The sequence below is a fragment of the Neofelis nebulosa genome, chromosome 1, assembly GCF_028018385.1.
Source record: "Neofelis nebulosa isolate mNeoNeb1 chromosome 1, mNeoNeb1.pri, whole genome shotgun sequence".
In the NCBI taxonomy this organism is placed as follows: Eukaryota; Metazoa; Chordata; class Mammalia; order Carnivora; family Felidae; genus Neofelis; species Neofelis nebulosa.
Window position 1 is genome coordinate 93,086,695 of NC_080782.1, and position 18,747 is coordinate 93,105,441.

The window sequence follows — 18,747 nt, forward strand, 5'->3', positions numbered from 1 at the left end:
ATCAAGTACTTTTCCCTGAGTGGAGAAAAGGCAAACAAATATCATAATTTGAGAGAGGAAAATGGGGCAAAATCTTTAAAAAATGGACTTGTGGCTCTTGTCACAATATCAAACTCATATTAATAACCCTAAAATGCTACAATTGTACTGATGAAAATACCATTAACTTGGCTCTAAATAGAAGTTGCCCAACATTTTTCTTATTCTAGGTTCCAATGTGTTCCCTCAATATTTTTTCATAAACCTTTTAGTCCCCATTTGCAGATGTTTCTCTCATGACCAAATAGTTAATGAGAATTCCAAGGCCTAAATGCTCTACTTTGAATTACATCTTTCACTTTTCCCAAAGTCAGATTCATCACACTACTAAAAACCTGTTTCTACATCTGTGACTTTGGCTTTTATGATCTCCTTGGGTGGCTCGTTTATTCCTGGCATTTCTAAACCTCAAATTACGAAGGAATTTTTCTGAAAAAAAAAGTATCAGAGATTCTTAACTATGAATGTCTTGGGCTTTTAAGGGCAAAAAGAAAAGACCAAGGTATTTTCAAAATGATTGTCCTTTGCATTATATCCAAGTAGATATGACCAAGGACTAGTGCCAGGAATGTGTTCCATGCAGTCTTTCTTCTCAAGTAAGCTGAAGATTGCTTCCTCAATTAGTTCAAACTTCTGGGTGGTCTCTTAACAAATAGTTCTCTGAAGAAAATAGTGAACAAATAAAACTGCAAATGTAAAATAATATTAGTTATTTAACTTTGAAACTAAGGAAGGATGAATTTTAATGTTTTGTGTTTATTAATATAGAATTTCCTATCTCCGACTTTTAAGAGGGAAAACTATGTAAATCCAGTGGAAGAAAAAAAGTTTAAAGATGCATATATATTTGGACTTAGAATTAACTGAGTGTAATTGTGTGTGTGTGTGTGTGTGTGTGTGTGTGTAAACTACTTGGTTTTATTATTTTTATATGGAAATAGATGCCTACATGCATACTACATTTTATATTAAAATCAGCATACAATAAATTTAGAATATCTAAGGATATTTGGCAAATAAATAACTTCCTCCATTTCTGAGAAAAATTGTCCATTACTTGGCCTTAGTTTGCATATTTGATTCTACTTTCAAGTCTGAAGTCACCCCATGTGTTCTACAGATACCATCCACCCTCTGTCCCCCCGATTACAGCCTGCCCTATGCAAAACACTAAAGTAGTTGAAGTAGGTTTTTGTCAGCACTTCATTCTTCCAAAGTCTCCTTTTTCCTTTTTACACTTCTTGGCTGGTCAGTGAAAAAAAAATTGTATTTCCGTTTTGAGGACGTTTATTGCCCAAAAAATAACCATTTGGGCAGCTGTTCCCTCCAGAGAAACATAAGACAGGCTGACAATATTAGTAATTGTCACTACTCAAATACCCATAACTGTGGTTTTCATTACTACACTGGCTTTGTCTACCTAACAGTTTGACAATGAAAAGAGTCACCATTTAGGCTCAGAATATTCAGTTAGAGACTTGGCTAAATCCAGTGACTCCAAACCCTCCCCACCATCCACCCCAAACAGAAAAGATGGCCAAATTAATTTTGTCATGAAAAAAGAAAATCTTATATAAATGGGGGCCTAATAATTAGAATGATTGGTTAATGGACTGAGAAAACTCCAATAAAGTAGACTTTATCTGTACCTGTTGTAGACTTCGCAAGTCCTCCAGGCAAGCTCATATTAAATGGCATTTTTTTCTGTACCAACACAATGTCTGTACTAAGAATTGTACATAAGCGTGAATAAGTTCCCCCATGGTGCTGATAGGCTTCATCTTCTATTGGCCAAATGGGCACCAGTGAGCAAATGAATATTGTCTGGTCTTCAGCTTAGTTTTCTTAGTTTAAGGCTTTATTCGTAGAATTATTAGTAGCTATTTCTCATTGTACATAAGCAGAAAGTGATAGAAGTTTTCTGCCTCTGTCCACTATTGCCCTGAATGCATCATCTTACAGCGTTATTGTCTCCTCAGTCTATACTAATGTCTCCCATTTAAATAACATTTCCTCAAATATCCATTTTCCAAAGTAAAAAAAAAAAAAAAAAAAAAAAAAAAAAGATTCAAACCTGCCCGCATTTGGCAAATACTATCCCAGGAAATTATCCACAATCGTGGGCGCCCACAAAAGAGGTCAACAACCATTTGCTTTTCATGTGCATTTAATTATTGGAGAGAATTTGATTTGCCAATTATGGTAGTATTTTAAAGCAACTTCATTTTACAATTAAGAATGAAGACTTCTTAAAGTGGGGACTATGCCAGTGATTTCATGCCAGATCCATTGTGGATATTGAAAAGTTTAACTGGTGAAGAGAACCAAATAAAGAATGGCAGGAACTATTCTGCTATATAGAGATAAACATAGCCTGTGCCTCAGAAAAGGCAGCCAAGGTGGATGGTGTGATTCAGTGGTCATTGGGATGACTTCCTGAGCAAAATATTTCTCCCACTGCCCAAAATGTTCACTATGGAAGATAAAAATCAAAGGCATTGTTCAAGAAGCAAGAGACCAACAGAAGACTAAAGGCAAAGGAAATACTGGATTTAAGGGTAGAGAGGGTCAGAAAATAGCTATCACTTGGGTCAGGGATGGCAGGTCTGAGGAGAGAGCCTTGAAATGTAAATCCATGAATAGGTAAAATGTCTCAGACATCAGGGTATTCTAGAAAGAGGAAGAAGAAAGAAAAGAAACAAAGGAAGGAATTGAGGGATATGAGAACACATTTTCTTCATCCCATTTGGCTTATTTTGTGACTAGAAATTCTTGTCTATCCAGTATTTGTTTCTTAATGAAACCAAGGGGGTAAAAACAGCCTTTTGATGTGTCAGTTGAAGAGCAGTAACGGGGAATGTTCTTATAAATGCACTTCCATAATTTAGACATTGTAACACCAAAGAACAAAAATACAAAGTTAATCAATTCTCCTGATACTTTCTTTTTTTTTTCATTATCCATATTAAAGAGTAGGATGTCCTAAAATATTAAAATTGACAGATAACTTACACAATAGTCTGAAGACATTCTTCCAGCCTGCATGCTGGAGATTCAAGGGCTGATAATACAATAAGGGCAATGGAGTTACATTCTAGTTGGGGAAACTGAGCATCTAATCACATTAGTGTCACATCCAATGCAATCCAATGGGATTTCAAGAGGTCATTGCTGGTTTGGATTCCATAATGGTAAGATATTTGGGGCTATGGATTGCATTTTATATGCTTACTTCTAAAACATTGTTGAATAAATGCTTTGAATACTATGCCAGGGAGTAGATATTTATTCTGTCATTCTGCAGGAGACTAAACAGAAATTTATGCTTTTGCTGAACAGGGTATTTTGCAAAGATGTGCCTACAGTATCACTAAAAATGCAAATTTTGGGCAAGGGTTCCTTAAATGAGGGGCAAGCCCTTCCTCTCAATGGGAGAAACAGCAGATGCATCCTTAGGCCATTCACTACATACTGAGAGAATATTTGCCAATTGTGCAGTTTTTAAAAAATTGATTTTGACTGGACTAGATCATTGAGGTTAATGATTCAGTGAGATCATTGACTTTCCCTCTTTTCCTCTGTGTGTGTGTATGTGGGTGTGGGTGTGTTTTGCTTTTTAATAACTAGTTGCCCTTGTTATACCTGTTATGTTGAAGTCCTGTCAGTATTTTCAAGTACATTTCCTCTTTTGCATATATTTTTAAATACCTGTCACATTAATTATCTTAACTTACAAACAGCCAACTTAACCTATTAGCTTTTTTTTCTCTAATGGAATTTTTACAGAATGAAATTCTCCCCCTTGAAAATCAGGAATGAAAAAACAAAAACAACAACACACCCTCCCAGATGTGGAGAAAATAAACCTTATCCTGCTTTGAACTTCCTGAAATTTAATTGACCTTCTTTTGTTTTGTGTCACTTTGCACCCCACCTGTTTTACTCTCCTCTCCCACCCTTTGGCTTGGCAGTGTAGATTCAAGGACTTTCCTGAGTTCACATGCTGAGTCTCTGAAATGGCTGGGATGGCGTGAGGCGTGGGGCCTGTGCCTGTGTTGGCACTGGATTTGCTGCACTACATTTTTAGTCAGCATCAGCAGAATGAAGAGGTGACATGGTTGCTTCAGAATTCATTGCTAGAAATTACCACCTGAAGTCCAACCACACTGAGCCTTTTTATTTCTTTGCTGCTCTTGCTATTACCAACTCAGATGAGAATTAAAGTACGTGGCTTTCACTATCTTTGCCTCTCATATAAGCCAAGGGAAGGTTCTAGAAGCTGTGCAGGAAGAGACCAGCAGAGTTCAGAACCCCTCACTAAGGTGATTATATTGGACAGACTGGTCTTGTTCCCTATGCTACCTTTTCACCACTCATAACCGCTGCTTGTTTGTTTTCCTGGTCATGTCTTTCCCTTTTTAACACAGAGGTCAGATAATCATGCAAGGAGTTGGCCAGAGGGCATGATTCTTAAGTAAATTTAAATGAGCAGGTAGGAGAAAACGAGATAGAAAATTTGGCCTCAAGTCCTGTTCTTTCCTTTCCTGTTCTTCCCCCTATTTGACTGCATTTTACATCCCTAATTTTTGTCTGACTCTGCCTTCACTGGAGGTACAACTTCAATCTCCAAAGTACCAGTGTGAAGAAATAAAATGGGAAATACTGACGAAATATTGGCTCACTCACACTAAGCTTTCAGAGGCTTATGCTATGTTTAGTTTCCACCAGTGTGAGAATACTCTATCAAGAAGATGGCTGAGGGATTGGTGACAGAGGTAGAGGAGGTGGGCAGTTAGCAACGAGAGCCTGTGTAAATGCTTCAGTAACTTTTATGCTCTATGTTCTTCCACAAACGGACTACAAAAACTTGTGTGGACATACTTGAGAAAAGGCATGGGAAGACGTAGGCCCTGGGCCAAAAGTGGTCTTTTAGGTTAGATTATGTGCTTCAAATGAGCAGCAAACATGCAAGATATGCCCATGGTAGGTTGAGATTGAGGTAAGCGAGAAAGGATCGTAGCAATCCACAGAAGCAAAGGAGTAACTGAGTTACTCTGGTAACTAGTTAACTCTGGATCACCCTTACATCAGCTGTAAGTACTGAATAATTCATTCATTATTATTCATGTACACTCAGAAGAAACTCACACGATGCTAGGAGTATCTTTATAAAATATCATAAAGTTCTGAAATCCAGTTTTTGTCCTCAGTGGGGCTTAAACTTCTGTAACATTAAAATGGAATCACTTTGAGGTGGTTCATTAATCATTTGAAAATTTTATGATTGTTTCATTTGTAGAAAATGTGATGATTGTTTCAACAGGTTAGTTGTGTGTATGTGTGCGTGTGTGTTATGTCTCATATCAAGAAGGCTAAAACATATGGTTGTGTAGGTTGTGTACTGTACAACACTGGGGGTTGCCATCCATTCTGCAGTGCACAGTGCAACACCAATGCCCCTGAACTCCCAGTGGGTCCCAGGGGATATCATGGTAGATAGTTTCTACCCTTCTGGAGCTTTCATTCCAGTAGTTACGCACCCATGCAATGGCGTATATTCTGCTCTTGAATCCCACACAATATTCAGAGAACTACTTTCAAGTATGTGGCTTGACACTCTTTTGATATAACCCAGTATGAAAATGTATAAAATTTTTGGTGTGCTCTGTGACTACACTGATGTTGAACGTACAGTAACATCTGTGTGAATCTGGCATTTCGGAACAGTAAGTGGAACCCAATACTAAAAGTTAGCCTAATAGGCTTTGAAATGTTTACATCATACTTTTGTAAAACACTAGAAATCTTTGGAAAGTGTGTTACGGATGCATCTTCCTTAGTCAATAGAACACGACATGTGTAAGAATCTTCACGTGGTGAAGATTTGGTTAGAAAACCGGCTGGCATCAAGAAAAATGCAAATTAGCGTGCCGTGCAAGGCCTTCTTGCCCGTGCCCTGGATGCCTGTCCAACCACGCTCCAGCTTATCCACATCGCTCTTCTGATTATCCTACTCTGCAGTCACGCGGGGCCTCGTGCAACCGTTCAGCGCCCCAAGGCCTCTCCCAGCTCATTTCCTTTGTGCGTGCTATTCTGACACACAGCAACATCCTCTGCCCCCTTCTCTATCTCCTTGTCTTGCAGATCCAGCTGTGCCATCATCCTCTTTGCGAAACCACCCCTGTCCCCTCCCAGGCTGGCTTAGGTGCCTGCCAAGGCTGCTGCGTCCTACAACTCCAGAGGGTGCCCATCCCATTGCGTTCTGGGGAGCCCTTCCTCTTTCTCCAACAGCATCCCGAGTCGTCTCTATGCACTTAGCATTCTGCTCCGTGCTACTTCTTTGCAGCCTCCCTGAAGGGTGACTTTGGGATCTGAAGCCTTATTTCTACTTGCCTGGCATAAAGTGGTGCTTAGTGGATAATTACGTGAATTGTGGCTTCATATGGCACAGTACATAATTTAGGGGCCCTTAAGCTATGTAAAGCTGGGTTTTCCCTCTCTGGATCTGCTCAGATTGTTGACTTAGCCTATCTGGTGGGTTTTTCTTGGTTGTGATTTCTGTACTTCAAGTCATTTCTCCCATTTCCAGGGGCTGTTGCTGCCGGCCGCCTTTTTCAGGTGTCCATTAGCACTAAGGAGCACTGCTCCTTCTCTTCCAGCGGCTGGGTTTTTCCTCTCCTTCTCCTCCTCCTCCCCCCTCCTCTTTCTCTTCCTCCTCTTCCCCTTCTCTCTCTCATCTCCCCAGTTCCCCATTCCCCTCTTGCTTCTCTTCTCTTCTGTTCTCTTCTCTTCTCCTGTTCTTTTCGTAGGCTTCTCATTGATACGGGCTTTGGCACTTTAAACGACTGCTTACAAAAGCACACTTTTCTAGAACCCAATCTCTGAATCAGCCATGGACATTTTATTGCCCATGACATTTGTAGCTTTAGTGGTCCTCTCGGTATTTGCTCTGTAGCATGCACTACAAATTATTTTCAGGTGTGCAGTTATTACCAACATCTGAGCACAGTGACTGAGAGCTGTGTATGTGAGGTGTGTATGTGCTATTTTTGGACAGCAGTTTCTTTTTTGAAGAGTTGTGCAAATGTTACCATTTCTCTTGCTTTCTAGGTACTGTGTATTCTCAGGATCACATTTCATCACCTAGGTATAAATACATCTGCATACCTGCTAAAGTTAACAAGGTAAAAGAGATTACTCATAGGTCCTTAGTACACAAATAATTCTCAACTGTCATTTGCTCAACATTGATGAGAATTTGGGACTTTTATGTTTGTGGAATGAATGCTGCTTTCTATGAAAATTATGGAAGAGTAAAAAACATAGTTTTTATAGTTGTTCCTTTCCTCTGAACTTTGGCAAAACCCACCCAGGAACAAAGGCACCTCTCCTAGGCTCTCACTTGCAGGGACTTGAGACCCTCTATTAACATTTACAAAGCCACGGTCACATTTGAAATGGAAAAGACCCTGAGAAACTTAGCATTGGTAACTCCAGTGGTGGGAATTTGGAGCCAGGTTGAAAGGAAGAGTCTGTGGAAGGGGTGGGGGTGGTAATTTTATGGTGTTCAAGGACACTGAAAACCTTTGAGATTCAGGTGTACATGTTTTCCTTACTTCTTGCGAGAATACAACTCACTTTTATGTTTTATACTCATAGATGATTATTTGGTTCTAAGTCAAAGGCAAGCCTAATACATACTACAAAAGTTTTAACTGATATTGTTATTTATAAAAGAAAGTTATAAATTATGTAGGTATCTTTAGAGTCTAGAGTAGTCAGTTCTAAGTGACTAAGTCAGTGCTTCAATGCCTATAAAGAAGATTATTTAAATGATTTTAGCTGCTTTCAGAATGAACAAATTCCTCAGCTAAAGAAGATGTAAATGAGGATAATTTTGTTTTAAAAGCTTAAAAAATACTTTCAAAGATTACTATAACTTAAAAACCTATCAAGGTGAATTCTTGGGCTGTATCTTGCATCATAAAATCAATTTGGAAACTTAACTTAATGAGCTTAACTGTCGATATTTGCCAAGTTAATTCAAGAATATCGTATTCTCCCTTTTTGTGCAGTGTAGACACAGCCTTTTGGGCTGGAACAAGCTTTGTTACTCATAAGCCAATGAACTGAATTCTGATGAGAATTGTGCTTTGACGTAGGATGTGAACCAATACTAAACCTGCCTCAGGGTCTTGGAAGAGACCTTAAAAGTGGCAGCCAAAAGAGGTGGGGACTGCACCAAGCAAGAAGGAGACAGAAGTTTCTGCTGCAAACGATCATTAATGGATTTTTTTGTTTTTATCATGACTTAGTACAATCAGATACCTCAGTAAATCATCGATCATAAAGTTCTTCCTTGTATTTAGTAAAAAATCAGAATTGACATACATTTAAAATCTTTCTACACCTTCTCAGAATCTGATCACCGTAAAAAATATATGTGAGTTGCCTCATTCTTGTTGTTTGTCAACTATTTTAGAATTAGATGTGGGATGCCGTGGTGAGTTAAGAGTTGGGTTTTGCATTGTGTAGAAAACTTGTGACTGTTACATCTGTGATGCCACCAAAGCTGTCTTGTAGATGATGTGCAGTTGTATTTTTAGATCCAGTGTTAATATAATGTTTAACTGAGAGATGTTGAAATTTTTGAGCTTTTAAAGAAATGCTAAGATTTTAAATGAAACGGAGTCCTAAAATATTGTTTTGCTAGCTCAATTAGACATACTTTCAAAGATAGTTTAATTGAAAGTGATGTTATGATGAGTTTTTTACCCATATAAACTCTGCTTCTAAATATTTTATTTAAAAATTTTTCTTTCAAATTCTAAGGCCTGTGGACGTTTGCATCCAATTACTAGTATTCATATGAGCTAGATTCTAAACTCGTTTTTATGTAACCTACACTTAAAAGCAGTTCTAGCATTTCTCAATTTTATTCATATTTGCACATTAAAATATTAAAAAGGGAGTTACTTTCTATGGTTTTAAAATGATGTAAATGGGTAATAAAAAATGGAAGTGGTTTTATTTTATTTGCTATTGTCTGTTTTTGGATTTGTTATTTGTTAGGACAAAATGAGGTAGCAATCTAAATTCTTAATCTTATATATATATTGATTCTTTTATAATGTTTAATAGTGTTTATATGTCTACATTGTTGGTTAAAGGGTTCGTTTCAATCTCTTTTAAATGCTGTGTTTAATTAAGTTCTATTTGAATTGCCGTTCACTAGGGAATATGTCTACCTTTGTAGAGTTCTTTTTTTTTTTATTTAAATTTTTAAATGTTTATTTATTTATTTATTTATTTATTTATTTTAATATATGAAATTTACTGTCAAATTGGTTTCCATACAACACCCAGTGCTCATCCCAAAAGGTGCCCTCCTCAATACCCATCACCCACCCTGCCCTCCCTCCCACCCCCCATCAACCCTCAGTTTGTTCTCAGTTTTTAACAGTCTCTTATGCTTTGGCTCTCTCCCACTCTAACCTCTTTTTTTTTTTTTTTCCTTCCCCTCCCCCATGGGTTTCTGTTACGTTTCTCAGGATCCACATAAGAGTGAAACCATATGGTATCTGTCTTTCTCTGTATGGCTTATTTCACTTAGCATCACACTCTCCAGTTCCATCCACGTTGCTACAAAAGGCCATATTTCATAGAGTTCTTAATTTAGTGCCAAATTCCTAGTTCCATGTTCAAAAATCATTTACTGTTACTGATAATGACAATAAGTCATTTGATTTTACACATTAAGAAAAAAATATTTTTGAAGTCTAATTTTCTATTACTCAACGTAAGTTGTTGATGCTACTGAGATTTTTGATCATGGAATCAAAGAGGAATGAATTATAAAATGAAGTCTTTCTTGCACAAGTGTGCCTAGCAAGAATACTCTTTAGAGCATGCTTATTCACTCTACAGAGAAAGCTTTTTTTTTCCCCCCCAGAACGATGCTAACATAGGTACATGCTTTATTGTTTGGTTTTTGAAGAAATTACTCTAGGCTAGAAATGAAGAAAATTTTAGTGAAATTTTTATTTTAGTCAAAATTTAGCATGTGGACTTACTATTTCTGTAATATAATCATTACTATAATGTCAATATAATGCAGCATTTAGCCTAGTAAACAATAAAGAAACTATAAGATGGCCTGAGAAGTGGCAGCAACATTAATTTATATTCTAACAAATTGAATTATCTTTTAAGAATTCTTCATGATGTGATTTGATTTTTGACCATTTTCTTTATGTGTAATGATAGGAAATGAATATTTTCCTCTGTATTCCATGAAGGATGCACTTTTAAGAACAAGCAATATAATATTCATATCAAATATACTCTGATTTTTAATGTTTTATGGTAAAATTATGGTTTTCAGGGCAGCAAAAGTAGGATCCATTCGCCAAAGATAAATAGAAGGGAAGATAAGAGATTTTCTTTTAGCATCACCATCATCAAAATGTATTTTTGTTAATATGTTAACAATGTACTTATTGACTTCCTCTACTAAGAACTGTCTGGTTAAGAAACAAACTATTAATTATAGAAGACATGTTCCTGCCTGAACCTGAAAACTTAGAAACCTCATGTAAAGGAAAGCTTTTGAGTAGACAGTGAGAACACCTGCAGATAGTATGTAGCCAGAGCTGGCAAAAATACACTAAAGCTACTGTGCAATTTCTTCTACACTCTAGGGCTTTGAAACCATAAGTCTTCTTGTCCACCTATTTTTCTCCAACAAACTGTGAATTATATGCTAACAGTAGAACCAGAATATTGGAATATATTGACGGCATGTCTGTGATTTCCTTTGAATGACCAGAAAGGAGGGTCTTACTGACTGTCCATATAAATGTGCAGAGAAACACATTTTTAAGTATGTAATTTCAGAATGAATAGGTGTGTCTGTGTCCACATGCCATCCCACCCATATGATGTGGCTATACATGCAAAAGTCACTAAGAACATACAATCACGAGAAAGTCATCTTTTACTATAGTTACAATGTACATTCTTTCCTTCCTGTCACGTGAGTGAACTTTGACAACTACCTGTCCTGTGGTATTAACCCACTTCGAGAGATTCTTGGGTGAAGAGGACACACTACAACATTGGAGAGCCATAGTTTACTCTGCTTACTCTTTTCATAGAAGAAAAATGAGTCAAATAAGATGTAAAATAAATATAAAATACTATATTATATCCATAAATCCATCTCCAACCTCAATATGAGCTGGGATAGATAACACAATTCCAAAGGAAGGTATTGCATGCCAATAAACTTTGAATGACATGTTTGCAACTTTTAAGTATTACTTTCAGTTTAGGGTTTTACATAGTTTATGACCTAGACATATCAGAATCCTGCTACATGTGCTTCATTCATTTATTCATCCAGCAATGCCAGACTGTTACTCAGAAACAAGTTCTTAAACTTATTAATATGTGTATGCACTGCTTCCTCCACACCCCCTAGATATTCAACAAAAGCTTGCAGAATTGAACACTATAAACATCAAATACAGTTCCTACTTTTATTCATGCACGCCTTGTTTCAATTTATTTGGGAAAACCTATCAGCAAACAAAACCACTGTAGAACTCTTTCATAAAAATGGTTTGGGGGAAGTCTAACTCTTAGCTCAAGAATTATTTAAAGCAGTTTCAGGTGGGTCAATGAACAGCTTGAGCAAATGCACTTTGATTAAGTGAAGGGATGCTGAGTTTGTCCCAAACTCCATCAATATTCTCTCAGAGAGAGCTGGCAAAGAATAACCAGCCAAGGGGCGCCTGGGTGGCGCAGTCGGTTAAGCGTCCGACTTCAGCCAGGTCACGATCTCGCGGTCCGTGAGTTCGAGCCCCGCGTCAGGCTCTGGGCTGATGGCTCGGAGCCTGGAGCCTGTTTCCGATTCTGTGTCTCCCTCTCTCTCTGCCCCTCCCCCGTTCATGCTCTGTCTCTCTCTGTCCCAAAAATAAATAAAAAATGTTGAAAAAAAAATTTTTCAAAAAAAAAAGAATAACCAGCCGAAAGCAGTAAGTGAATTGAATTGGCTATTTAAACAAGTATTATTGATATCATCCCTTTAAAAATCCATGAATTTGTTTGCTGAGGAGGACAGTCCTAAAATGCAATATAAGTAAATTGGAGGAGGGCCTGATCTCTCCAGTAGGAAAAAAATTACATAAAAACAATAATAAAAATGTGCATAGAGCATTGACATTTGTCATCAGCTGTTCCAATTGATGGATAAAAAACTTGACCCCTTCAAAGCATGACTTCTCTCAGGGTCACATAACTAGATAGTGGCAAAGCAAGGAATGAAACTAAATTCTGCCTTCCCTTTTTTACCCTTCTACCCTATCTCCCCATCTGCCTAGAAGAGCTCCAATTTACACGCTACTGTTTTTCCATGTAATTATAGTTTTCCTGTACATTCTATGCCCTGGTTTGTATGATAAATCAGATGATTGTGTCAAATATTGAATAATATGATAAATATAATAAAATATAGGAAGAAGAGAAGAATGGAGAGGTAGGGTAAGATTTATATTCAATGAATAGAGAAATAGAATTAGAAAGGAAAAACAAGAAGAGATAAAACAATGATGGAAAATGTAGAGAAAAATTGGAAATAAAGTAGGTGATTTCAAACTACAGAGGAAGAAAAAGAAGTAACTAATACATTTTAAGACGCAAGTTATTCTGAGAGTCATGAGGATCCTAGGAAGCAACAGACCGACCACCACCAGATTAGAAAGTGACCATGGCTGGCCGTCTAATTCAGGGCATCATAAATGCTCTTTAGCTTCTCCAACAGCTTGTGCTTTCATATAACAATGCAAGATGACAGGCGAAAATGCCACGTTCACTTGAAGTTTATATAGACTCACTCCCTGAGGGGAGTTGTATCATTGAACAAAGATTTCTTTTTTTTTTTTTTTCAATTATGGCTTTTCTCTTGAGCAATGGGTATATTCCAAGCAGTTCTGCATTCTACTACCCCCATGTGTGCAATGAATCTCAGGGCTTAGGTAAAAATCCAAGTGTCCCTCTGCACACTGAACAAATCAAACGCATGATTAGGGTCAATTCATTAGCCATCATCTGGGTCAAAGGTCTGACTACTGGATTGTACCTATGTGTAGAGTCAAAACAGAAAACAAGGGCGCCTGGGTGGCTCAGTCGGTTAGGCATCTGACTTCGGCTCAGGTCATGATCTCACGGTTTTGTGAGTTTGAGCCCTGTGTCAGGCTCTGTGCTGACAGCTCAGAGCCTGGGGCCTGTTTCACACACACTCTCTCTCTCTCTCTCTCTGCCCCTCTCCCACTCATACTCTGTGTCTCTCTGTCTGTCAAAAATAAATAAACATTAAAAAAATTTTTAAAAAGCAGAAAACAAGGCCAACCAACAACAGTAAAACAACAGAGAAACTGACATAAGGTTATTTAAAAAAAAAAAATTGCTCAACACACAAAAAATACACAATTTGAGAAGTCTACAACTCTTAATTCCATGAAATAAAGGCCATTCTAATAGCAAAAGGGTAAAAGAAAAAAAAAGGTTACTTCAAAAAAGAGAACTAATTTTTTAATGGATTAACGTTACCTAATGAAAAATTACACTTTTGGAGTCCCTTCTCTTTTGTTTTTCTTTCTTTTTTTTTTTTCATTGCCCAGGTTTTACCACTGACCAAGTTTGAAGAAACACTGATCATAAACCCTCTTCTGCCTGTAACTAGATCAGACTTATAAGATACCAAAGAGGAAAAGATTCCATCTATTTCAAAGTAATTCTGTCAAAGGAGATTCTTAGTCAATCTTTAGCAACCTTTGTATTGATTCTTGTAATTTCTAAACTAAGTTTCAAGTACTAACCTGAAACCTGGTTTACTTCATTAAGTTCTCAGTGGAGAAGAAGTAACTTTACCATTCTCCATATAATAATAAGTGTAACTCTTTACACAGTATTAAACTCTCCTCAGTCTCAGCTGCTTTAGTCCTCATAGCTGTTTCTCCCAGATTCAATTTTCCATTCATTCTTCCTCTTGGCACAGGGAGGTTCTGGGTGCTGGGTGTGCAGTGAGAAAAGCATTCATACTGTGCACTCAAACATGTCTTGTGCAAACAGGGCTGTGATTAAGTGCTACTCCTATAACCCAGTGAGAAAGGGATGAAAGACAGCATTCCAACCTGTGTGAACTGTAAGAGATCTGGGAGACCTGACTGGGAGAGTTGAAGGTCTTTCTCAAGGCACAAAGGACAGATGCTGTGAGTGGTGCTGGAGAGTGCAAGCCAGAGCTGGGGGGGGGGGGGGGGGGGTTGGGTCAGACTGCCCAGATCCCCAGTTTCTCATTTTATGTGCTTGGAACTCCACCACTCCGACTCTGGTTCTGTAACTGTAAAATGTGTATAATAACACAATTCTTCAATTGCATTGTTTTGAGAAGTAATAATTAAATGGGTTCAGGAAATGTGTGGCATAGTCCTCTAGGCACAGAAAACAGCACCCACGCCTTCCATTGAGTTTTATTAACCTACTACCTCATACAGTAATTTTATTTTTTGTTATTTTCTTAAACTGAAGTAGAGTTGACACACAGTGTTACATTAGATTCAGGTGTACCAGAGTGATTTGACAAGCCTATATGTTACCTTGTGTCACAGTGTAGCCACCATCGTAACACAAATTTTAGCAGTGTTTAAGAAATAGCAATTGGCGGGGCGCCTGGGTGGCTCAGTTGGTTGGGCGTCCGACTTCGGCTCAGGTCATGATCTCACGCTCCGTGAGTTCGAGCCCCGCGTCAGACTCTCTGCTGACAGCTCAGAGCCTGGAGCCTGCTTCAGATTCTGTGTCTCCCTCTCTCTCTGACCCTCCCCCGTTCATGCTCTGTCTCTCTCTGTCTCAAAAATAAAAAAAATAAAAAAAGAAATAGCAATTGGCCACTTCGCTATTAGACTACTGGTATTGGTATATCTATACTTGTATCAAACTACTAGACTTCTATGTTGACCACACTATCTTGCTTCCGAATAGCGGTTTAATTATCACCAAAGCAGCACTGGAAAATTACAGCCCTATCCTATGTCTTTGACGAAGAACACAGGCATTTCTGTTTGAACCCATCTTGAAGATGGCTGCAGCATCAGGCAGCCAGGCTTGGTCGGCTATAAAAAGAGACGTCAATGGTGTGCGCTGCAGGTGAACTGAGTGCTAATTCAAGGTTGGTAAATAGGTGGTGGTATAAAGGTTCCCTAGATTTCCTAAATTTTACTCATATCAAAAACTGAAACTTTTTTCTAACACACCTGGATATTCAGAGAAAATGTTGTTACAAAATGCAAATAAGCAGGATTCAATTCATTCCCTCACATGACCGCCTGCTACCTCCGAGGCATCCTTCTCCACTGAGCACCAGCACGCAGGCCTCTGGCACAGCCCTTGTGCTCTAGAACCACACCCTAGGACCTCACGTCACAGTGCAGTTGGCTTTGACACCTGAACACTGTGGCCCTAAAGTTTGTTCTAGGGGAGTTTAGCATGTCATAGTCCCACGCTATCCTGCCTGGAGTGCATTAACGCCAGTGAGGGTGCTTTAAAGTGTGCACCGACCCACGCCTGTATTTGAATCACAAATCACTGAAGATGTGCCATATCCTTGTTAAAATGAAGATGGTGTGTGTGTCAGTGTGTGTGTGTGTGTGTGTGTGTGTGTGTGTGTGTACAGGTACACACATGAGCACCAAGGCAGGGTTTGTGGCCCTAGGTTGGTATCACAAGTGAGGCAGGGCACAGTCATATTACAAAAACTGCCGTCTGACTTCTCATCTATAAGCTGTGAAAAAAAAAAGTTTATATTCACATATAACACAAATTAAGGTTTTCAGAGCTTGGTAGGTTCAAGTTAAAGAGGCTAAATAAAAAAGGCAATAAAACAAATAACAAGTTTCACTTTCAGAGCAACAAGCGTAGCTCAGGGTAGGGGGTGCTTTTGCTTGAAAGCAAATACAACTTACTAGATGTGTGACCTTCAGCAAGGTAACTGTCCGTGTCAGGAAAAATGGAAATTTTGGTCTCACGGTCTCAAGGCATTGTAGGTACCGTGCTTAGCATAGCACTTGGCAAATAGTAGACATTCAAGTAAAAGGAACTGCTGTTATTATTATTATTGTTATTATTATTTATACCCCTCACCCCACCTGGGATGTTTGCATTTTAAAATTGAGCTGTTGGACAATGAATATGTTAATTCAATGGAAAGAACCTCCAGTGATACAATTTCTAATTCTCTGGTATGGAATTAAAGGAGATGCACAAATTTGTGTGGAATATGCTTTAAGTAGAAGTGAATAGAAATGAGGATGACTGTAGGTCTAGGATGTACAACTGTAAGAGTGTGCATGTGTATGTGTGTGTGTGTGTGTGTGTGTGTGTGCATAAATTCTGCTGTAAATGACCACGCAAGTGTGGAAATTAACATAGCAAATTCTCTGCTTCTGCTCATCTGATCCCTCACTTAGAATTTTTCCGCTCTTTAAGTGATGAAATTATATATGCTTTCCTCCCACTCCCTCTTCAACATTTCCCTCTCCTTTAAAAAAAAAAAACAACTTTTTAAATGTTTGTTTATTTTTGAAGGAGAGAGACAGAGTGTGAGTGAGGGGGAGGGGCAGAGAGAGAGGGAGACACAGCATGTGAAGCAGGCTCCAGGCCCTAAGCTGTCAGCACAGAGCCTAATGCGGGCTCGAACTCTCGAACCTTGAGATCATGACCTGAACCAAAGTTGATGCTTAACCACCTGAGCCCCCCAGGTGGCCCCACATTTCCCTCTCCTTTGATTCCTGTAGCAGGCAGAGAGCCCATGATACCTCTTGTGTTGGTTTCCCCACTGTCTTATGCTTGAGTATGGAATTGTCCCCATTATATTCCAAATTCGAAAAGATCACTTTTATTATGTGTATTCAACCAAAGTACAGTGTGGGCTGAAAAGAGATAATATTTATTAATAATATTCCTATGGACAAAAGTCAGTATCTTCAAAAACGTAATCATTTCTGGGGCATCTGGGTGGCTCAGTTGGTTAAGTGTCCGACTTTGGCTCAGGTCATCATCTCACAGTTAATGGGTTCGTGCCCCACATCGGGCTCTGTGCTGACAGCTCAGAGCCTGGAGCCTGCTTCAGATTCAGTCTCCCTCTGTCTCTACCCCTGCCCCCACGCATGCTCTGTGTGTGTCTCACTCTCTCAAAAATTAATATTTTTAAAATTAAAAAAAACAACAACAAGCATTTCCAAAAAACCCTCAGAGACACAGTCAAGTGAACTTCAGAAAATAAGATGAGCAAATCAAATAACATTTTAAAAGTGATACCCTCAGTGTCCTGGAGAAGTAAGTTTCTTCATTTGCTCATCCACTGTCTTCTTTCTGTGTCATAAGGAAGAGAAAGAAAAGGGTTCAAGCTAACATGAAAGACTGAAGCCACAGGCACCACAGCAATGCCCAGTGTTAGGAGAACGCAAAGAGGGAGTTCTGTCCCAGGAGAGACGGGGACGCCTGTGTCTCGTGTGTCTTCAGGCTCTGGAGTCAAGGCAGGCCTGCAAGGACCTCCAGGAACAGACTCAGCGCTCTGTAATGAGTATTCCAGGGAATCAGGCTTTCCTGGAAGAAACAAATTAGTGTGAGAAGCCAGTGCTGTGCAATTTCAGTTTTAAAAATAGCCAAGTGTTGTTAAGGCTGCGATGTGCATGGGAAAAAAAAGGAAGCCCTTGTTAATATCTGCCTCGGCTTTCACATGGAAACAGAGGAGCTACACTCAAATTCTTCCCTGGCAGCTATTGCCAAGGTCATAAGGTTTGTATCACTTGGAGTCACTTTTTGGCCCTTCCAATGACAACGTTTGGGGGCATTGTGTCCCCTTTGATCAAATTGGTCTCGCAGTAAAGAACAGCCAAGTGAGGGCTCTGCCTCTTTCACTTAGGACCAGGGCTGTGCTTAGCTGTCATCTCAGCCTTTCATTTGCATAATTGCCCTGGGAGGCTGGCAGGGACGCTCCCTGCAGCCGTGCCTCTGCTGACTGCAGAGACCCCACCTGGCACTCTAAGTTGGTGCGTCAGCATTTTAGGGAGAAATGAATGAAAAATCAATCAGGATGACTGCAGTGGTACCATGCACAACTCTAACCTAGTTTGTCCATAATCTTCAACTCTTCACCATCGACCCAAGCAGTGTTTAAGATGGTAAGTGAATCTGTAATAAATATGCTGCTTTTACTTAATCAGGGATTTTTGTTTGTTTGTTTCTTCTTCTTCTTCTTCTTCTTCTTCTTCTTCTTCTTCTTCTTCTTTAGAACAAGCAAATCCAACTTGCTTAGGAATCCACATGTAAAATGAATGACGATGTCAAGTTTCATGCAAATATTTTTCATTTGCTCCGGTTTAAGATTCAGTTTCTAATTAGACCCGGTGATACTCACGTGCAGGGCAGCTATGTCAGATGGTGGTTTTGTTAAGTAATACTTCAAATTCAGAGATCAAAATAATTTTTAAAGTCTTTTTATATCCTTGCCATATCTTTTTGTAACTAACTGTAACTCTCTATATCAAAACAATACTGATTTACATCTCTAGATTTACAATTCTGCAAAGATAGAGTTAAACACTATTTGGACTCTGGCTGCATAAGGGAAACTGGAATTGTTCAAAGCTG

The 18,747-nt window shown here is 38.8% G+C and overlaps 1 protein-coding gene across 4 annotated transcripts in view; it reads left to right on the forward strand.

Moving 5' to 3' along the window:
* Positions 1-18,747, forward strand: part of HAPLN1 (hyaluronan and proteoglycan link protein 1) — a 72,347-nt gene that overhangs the window by 19,742 nt on the left and 33,858 nt on the right. The window contains exon 1 of one of the 4 annotated variants that reach the window (XM_058727845.1): positions 8,268-8,482. The exons of 2 other annotated variants lie outside the window; for them this stretch is intronic. The gene's annotated coding sequence lies outside the window, so the exon portion shown is untranslated. Of the gene's footprint in view, positions 1-8,267; positions 8,483-18,009; positions 18,279-18,747 lie in introns of those variants that run through there. One more of the 4 variants, XM_058727839.1, reaches the window with a different exon arrangement.